We start from the raw sequence: 8,459 nt of genomic DNA on the forward strand, positions 1-8,459 counted from the left end.
TAAACTGATACGCATATTTTATATAGGATTTTCAAGTATTTGATATAGTATAATTGCATATTTTTAAGAATATTATGTTTGGAAAGATGTTTATTTTGCAGGTTTATGTGTATGAAGTGAAATGGAGCAACTCGGAGCGAAATCGTGAAATTCGGAGCAACATGAAGAAATCTGGCAGAAAATGCCTTAGTTTCCTGAATGTGCCTAGTTCTTGGAACTAGACTGTTTTAAGGAACCAAGTAAGAATGTATTCTGGAATTCTTTAGTTCCTAGTTCCATGAAAGTGCCGCCAGACACTTTTGAAAATCTAGACGAGAAAGCATTCTAAAAGTCTTCCGTGCCTAGTTCCATGAAAGTGACGCCAGACACTTTTGAGGAACAAGGCACGAGTCCCCTACGAATCTAAATAGCTGAAATCATTTTCCAAAACGGTTTTAGACTCGAATTCAACTTAAAACTCTTCAAACACATCAAGGATCCTTCCACTATATAAAGACCTCTCAAGACTATGTATTAGTATCTAATTTTTTATTATTTTTAGTCTAAAAAGAATTTGTGTTTAGCTTAATTTTCTTTTAGTCTTTAAAATTAGTTTTGTGAATCAAAATTTCGAAGTGTGGACTCAAACTTCTTGTGTTCACAATATTTCCAATTTTAATACAAGTACTATTTATTCATATTTATTAATTATGTTTATTAATTTTGAATTATTGATTACTTCAATTATGTCTATCTAAATCTTTTAAATGTAAGATATTGTGAGTAGTATGAGTTTAATCCAAATCTAAAATTTAATGTTATATCTTTCATTATTCTTGCAATTCTTGTTATGGAGTTTAATGCTTATAATTGTGTCACGACCCAAAATATTGAGCCGCAACCGGCGCTAGGGAACGGGAGTGGTAGCTCCGGAACCCGTAGCAAGCCTAAAATCACAATTATTTTTTCGCAATCAATAAATGAATACATTAAACTTTTAATATTAAACAACGGAAGCAACACATTTATATATACATATCATATAATCAATCATATACACTAACTGTTTCAAAACCTCGCGGGCATCTAGTTACCGTACCCTGTACGGACTGGCCTCGCGGGACTATATACACCAGTTAGTGTCTCAAAACATCTCACCGGCATCTGGGCCGTGGATCATATACTAAACACGTAGCCTATCAAAAAGCATATAAACCAATAACAGCAGTTAATATGTACAATCAAAATAAACTGCTGTCTAGGCTACTATACTATCGACGAAGGACCACTACTGCAACATTTCCAGAAGTCAGAAACTAACATATACAGCTGACTTCTGGACTTCAAAATTGGCCTCTAGCTAAGTCCACAAGCTAAGCACCTGAAATACATCAAAGGTGAGGGGTCAGTATTTGGGGAAATACTGAGTGAGTTGACATTTACTAACAGTATTAATATAGAAACATAGCATCGCATCTCAAAAAAATATTAATATAAAACATATAAACATGTATTTGATCCGTACGAAACTAATATCCTAGCATGCGACACATTTCTCGAATAATCATTATCATTCAACCCAATCGTAAATATCAATCGCGAGTCCAACTCGCTGGTGGCCCAGCCACTAGATACGGGGACTCCAGACTATACCGTAGCCGAGTACTCACTCGTATCAAATCATATACCCAATCGTAAATTTCATATTCATCATCAGCTCCCAGCTGTGTCAAGTCATTTCTTAATGCAAACATACTAGACTGACTCGATACTGGTGATCACACAGCCTATTGACACCCAATAGGTAGCTAGTTTCTTCGGATCGCATACTAGTTCTCACATATAGAAATTAAGTAAACACATAACATTCAATCAATTGTATATAATACGATGCGTGAAAACAGCATATATATTTTCATAAAATAATTTTAATATATATAATACATGAAAGTAAAAGTACAACTCACAGTGACTGCAATCCAAGAAATGATATGATCGATCTGTTGGTACGCTCTCGCTAGTCCGCTTCTACTGATTCCACTACTTGCTGACACGTCTGATAAATTGTTAATGATTAGACGTGATTCTCGCATTCTTATACGTATAATACTTTTAGGTTTTAGGATTTAGTTTCGTTTTACACTTATTTACGTATTCGATATCTCTAGTCGTATAGACGACTTAGCAAATACTATTTCTCATAATTGAGAATCGCTTAACGTCCTTGACGTTTCCCATTATTATTATTCATTTAAAATGTCGAGATAATCTCGAGATTAATAACTTTCCAATTCCGAAATCCGTCCTCTCGCGTCCAATTACTTTAAACGTCAAACACCTAGGTCAATTACAGCTTGTATTCGCGTGGGGGCGAGTTGGGGTGCACGGGTGTGCGTTTTGGTAGGTGCACGATCGTGCAACCAAGTACACGTTCGTGCACCACAGGGGTACACGTTCGTGTACTTATTGTACACATTCGTGCACCATGAAAAGTGCACGTTCGTGTACTTCAGTACACGATCGTGTACCTTGCTAGGTGCACGTTCGTGTACTTTCAGTACACGTTCGTGCACCCGTGGTGCACGGTCGTGCACCACGTGCACAGCCCCGGAAATCAAGTTTTCCGGGGTTTCGCCACAATCCCGACGTGCTTCACACACCCACACTCAATACCCAAATCTCGATTTCTTCAAAAACGCCATAATAAATCCAAAAACGTCAAATTTCAACTTAAACTTAATCCTAACTCAAAACAGCCAACAAACCATCGTTTTCATACCAAAACCCGACCTCTTACCTTAATTTGATGACCGGAGATGATAGAGCTTTCGGTTCGGAAGAAATCGCCGCTTGAATCGCTCGAATCGGACGTCGAACGGAGAAACAGCGGCGAAACGACGAAAATCGATCGGTAATCTCTCAATCTCTCTGGACGCTTCCTGATTCTCAATTCATACTCTCATTTCTTATATAATCCGGCTAAAGTGCCACTTTGGTCCTTGTTCTTTTTGCTTACTATCATTTATCCTTTAAACTTTTCAATCATACGATTTAGTCCATAGCTAAATCGTTAACCTCTTTTATTACGACTTATGCGTGTTGTTTATATCCGATAAATAATACAAAACTCGATATTAATACTTTCCCGTCAAAATCCAATATTTCTATTTTCGACACAAAGTGGCTAAATTACCACTTTGGTCCCTGTACTTATTTTTGAACTTTTCTTGCCATTTTTCCTTTAAGTTCCAATTCTAACTTTAGAATTGAAATATAATATAAATTTTCTCCATAATAATCTTTTCTAAAACCGACCTACTAAAACTTATTTATCGGAAAACTTTCCAATATCGCCACTTCTGCGACTCAAAACTGGACACGTGGTCCAATTAGCTAATTAATTATTTTGGGGTATTGCATTCTTCCCCCGTTATAAAAATTCATCCTCGAATTTTCATAAAACTTGATGGGACCTTACAATTATTCTTATACCTTCCTTAACATTCATTACTACGCGTCAGTTATGTCTTTTTCTTTTACTTAGCCCTTAGCTCTCCACGTATAGCTGTGACTTCGTACTTATCATTAATCGATTATTTATCTTGCTCATAGTAGTCTCTTGTCGTAGCATAGCTGAGAATCTTCTTACTGTTACCTTTGTTCTATTCGTCATCTTTCTAAAATAGTGTGGCTCAAGGCGTATCACCGATATCGTAATCCTGACGTCTTGTACAACTGATTGTGATCTTTCTTCTGTCCTTATTATCGTCGACTAATCCTCACTCGGTATCCTTCAAGTCTACTGTTTCATTCTTAATCATCATCGAGTCGCTACTTGTCTCTTTTATACGTGAATAATCACGACGTATCGGCTACCTCTTTAATGACGTACTTACTTCATTCATACTTCTATAAGTATTTTCTCTTATAAGCACAATCTATGACTTTTAATCCTTGCTATTATCTAACGATATCATCTTTTTTTTCCTTAACTGTTTATCGTCGTTTCTTATTTCTCTCTACAATTATCTAATATTTTATTCTTGATTAGTTAATCTCTTTCAACTTGTACCTTGTTTAAGCTATTGTGAACTTTATGTTATTCTGTTGGTTGTGATCCTTCGTACATTCCCCATTGCTATATGTACTTCTCTTTGTGTTGACTTTAACCGTATAGCTTATACGATCGTCTTCGTTGACCGATACTACCGGTATTTTTATCTTCTTGACTTTCTCTGATTAGTCCTTAAAAATCTTCTCGAGTCATTATTTGACTTGTCAGTCAAAAATGTCTCTTCTTTATGTCACTATTCCCTATTTATAATAACTTCATAAGAATCTCGCATGTTTCTTTTAAGTCTAACTGTTTCGAGAATCCTTCTCGTTAGCTAACCTTCATTTAACTTCTTTCTTATTCTATCTTTCGTCTTCTATTGAAGGGTTTTCCGATTGTTTCTAATATTTATACTCCATTTACTTTACAATTCCCAAAGTCAAGGAATAATTTCAACTTACTGTCGTCCTATACGCTTTATGCTTCCTTAGCACTTATATCTTGATTTTAATTGTCTTTAAATATCTTGATCTCTTTGTACTAGTATCGACTCTTGTCTTGTCTTTTACTTGTTATATTTGTTACGTCTTTCCTTCGTTTATAGCAGTTCTATTGCTGCTGTTCTATTCTGACAAACCTTATGACGTATTTCTAGAACTTTCACTTTTCTAATCACCTTACTAAATTTTGAGGTATTTGCATTTTACCCTTACATTTTTCTTCATATCATCCACCATTCTTACAGTTCTTGACACGTATGCCTATACGTGTGCCTTTCTCCTTTCTGTTAACGCAACTTATAATTCTTAGTACTGATATTAGTAACTTTACTTAATATCAGTCATATAGCATCATTATCTCTGTTAATCTATCAAATTTCTAACTTTCATATCTTGCAAAATCACATTCACATTTTGCAAAATCGCCTGCTTCATCATTTATAGTATCATCTTTTCGTCCTTCACACTTTTAATCTCTTTCCTCCAATTATGACTCTGGATTGCTACTTCGTTTATCTCAACATAAGAATAATCATTACACTTATCACTCTTATGTATTCGTTATACTTCTTCTTTTAACACGACTCTCTGCCATTTCATCCTTTGTTCAATCATAAGGATAAATATTGTATCCTTAAGTATTGCCAGTGCATTGCAGCTTATCTGCGTATGCTTTCCGGCGATAATTCCTTATTCACATTCTTCTTTAGCTCCATTAGCCTTGTGGCAATGGTTATTAACATGGCTCTATTCTTTTATTGGAGTTTCTTTCACAATTTTATTCTTATTTGTTAAGAATCTTTGATTATTTGTTGCAGGGCTTTACATCCGAGTTTACTTACTGAACAACACGATTTTAAAACTTCTTTTGGCTGCGCAGCTCTTTCTAAACCACTTTTCATAAATCATTTAAAATCGTTAGTACAATTGTTGCTCAGAGTGATGACATCTCTCATCACCAAGGAGTTGCTCAAAATCGCAGTTTCTTTTTCCATTACAAAGATATGATGCATGATCTAAAATTTTGAAAATCATTCTTTTATGCATTTCTATCGTGGTTATGCAATGTCACATGCGATGCCTGAGCACAATTGTACCTTGAAAAATCATAAAAACTTTCAAAATCTTCATAAAATCGTAAGTCTTACTCTAGATTATACGCTCTGCGACTATTAACGGCTTTCTTTATACTTATTGAGTATATTTCAAATTTTTATACTGCTGTCATATTTTTCTGTCATTTACAGACTGTTCGTCTGTCACATCACTTCTTTCTCCATATCTCCGATAACTCAATTAAATTCAAAACTCTCTATTACTGTAATCACCATATCCACTTCTGCAATACTCTGTACCACGTCAGATACAAATACAGGTGTCGATGTTCCACATCGATTTCCCTTTATAATAATCTATCTTTCCCTTTACAGCTTCTTGAACGTAATATAGGAATTACGTTCACTACAAATGTATTATGTAGTATATATTATATTATTGTTTTCGTGAGTTATGTTTATATGTTCTTTTATTAGGCGCATATTTAACTACAACGCTTCCTATAGGTTCTCGCTTTCCGAGGCTTTATCTTATAGGCATAACCTATTACTGACATTCTATTATGCAATGCAGCAAATATATAAACACAATAATGCAAACACATAAACACAATTACTTAAAGCATATAAATTGCTAATACCTGGAGGTGCCTGACGCGGAACGTTAGGTTCCCTAATAACTATGCATGTATGCCGGCCCCTAACTGTTCTACCAGAGTTTCTTCCACCTCTTTGCACGAAATAGGGGTTGGTTGTAGTTCTGGAGGACGTACTGACGTAATCTGGGTGGTACTCACGTCTAAAGTAATAAGGTCGTACCGGGTCACCCGCCCACTCATGCTCTGTTTCAATCCTACGGGCCATTGTAGTGAGCGTGCTAAAATGTTCGTCCACGTGCTCATATAGCTCATCAAACTGAGGTCCTAAACCCCTGACATATCTACGATTAATGGTTCTATTGCTTTTGTTCAGATCAGGGACTCCCTCTGCCTGTCACGACCCAATCTCAGGGCCGAGACCGGCGCTAGGGAATGAGAGTGGTTGCTCCGAAACCCGTAGCAAGCCTAAAAACGTAAAATAATTTTTCGCAAACGCAATGTCATGCATGACATAAATAAACACGTGTCATGCAGAAGCACACATGCCAGGCACACATATCCTCTGGCAGTCACAATATAAATAACGCAGCAAGCGTAAAATGTTTAAAACTTTAAAACGTTAAAGTTATATTTACAGAAAACTACCCATACAAGCCGACTTACAAAACACTTATCTACTGCAGCTCTAAGAGTAAAGTACTGTTTCTTTACATACTCAAAAATACAGACTTCTGGGAGTAGGATAGAAGTCCGTTGCTTCAAAGCGTCTTTATCCTGAAAGGAAATCTGTGAGGGGTCAATATATTGGGATATACTGAGTGAGTTCATACATTTACTCATAAGTATTCATATAAAACATAAAATCGTAATCAATCATATGCAGCCAAGTACAGGATCCGATTGAAACCTTAATCCTCAAACATACTAATAATCAATCGATCAACCCAATCATAAATATTAATTGCGAGTCCAACTCGCTGGTGGCCCAGCCACTAGATACGGGGACTTCCAGGCTACACCGTAGCCGAGTTCACTCTGCGTATCGAAATCATAACCCAAACGTAAATTTCATATTCATCATCAGCTCCCAGCTGAGTTATATCAAAACTGGTGATCACACAGTCCTATTGTCGCCCAATAGGTAGCACGTTCCATCGGATCAATACTGGTTTCAAATCAACCATATGTAATTCATAAAAAGAATTCGCATATAAAACATGCAATTCAAATATAAAGCAATATAAAATAATTGCTTAAATAAATACTTTAAAAGCAAATCGTATAAACTCACAGAAAACGCTTATCCAAAAATACGTCGGGGCTTTAGAACGTCAAGCTTCCCGAACTACTGGTCCAGCTGCTTCTTGCCTCGCCGGATCTAAAACAGATTTTAAAACATTTGACTTGTATTAGAATCCTATTCTAAGATTGACTCTAGACTCAAGACTCGACACGTTTCACTTTCATTAGTCGTCGTGCTTCTCACGTATACTCCGATAAACGGTATCAAACTCGTTTACGGATCGTATAACATTCTAATTCCATCTTCTTATAACCTCATTAGGTTAACTACTATTCGATTTCTGATTCAATACGTGAATTCCATTAATTCAATCGAGGTACGAAGATTCAGGGTGCGAGAATCGGAGGGTGCACGCTCGTGCAGGGAGGTACACGTTCGTGTACCATTGATGGTACACGTTCGTGTACCTCAAGTACACGTTCATGTACCACAGTACACGATCGTGTACCACAGTACACGATCGTGTACAGTCGTGCACGATCCCCCAGAATCGATTTCCGGGGTTTCCGACCTGCTATATCCGTAAAAACGCTACAAACTCAGCCAAAACGCGTATTCTAAGCTCAAAACGCTATATATCAATCCTATACTCGATAAAACGATAAAATCGTTTCGTGGCCTAAAACTTTGAATCGATATAACTTAAAATATAATCAACGAAACGGTAAAACGTCAAGCTTACCGTGATTCGCCTCGAGAATACGATCAATTCGAGCTATTAAACGTCGAAAATGGACGAGAAACGGAATCGAGCGACGGAATCGTAAGGAACGGAGCGAGAGAAATGAGAAAGAGAAAGAAAAGAGATGAAGGTTCTGTAACCTTCATCTGAAGGTTTGAATCATAAGTATAATGGCTAACTTGCCATTTGGTCCTTGAAACTTTTCAAAAGTTTCAATTTAATCCAAAACCTATTTAATTAATCTTTCTATTAATTCAAATACGTATTATTTATCTCCGAATAAATAA

This window comes from Mercurialis annua, linkage group LG7 (assembly GCF_937616625.2).
Source record: "Mercurialis annua linkage group LG7, ddMerAnnu1.2, whole genome shotgun sequence".
Classification (NCBI taxonomy): Eukaryota; Viridiplantae; Streptophyta; class Magnoliopsida; order Malpighiales; family Euphorbiaceae; genus Mercurialis; species Mercurialis annua.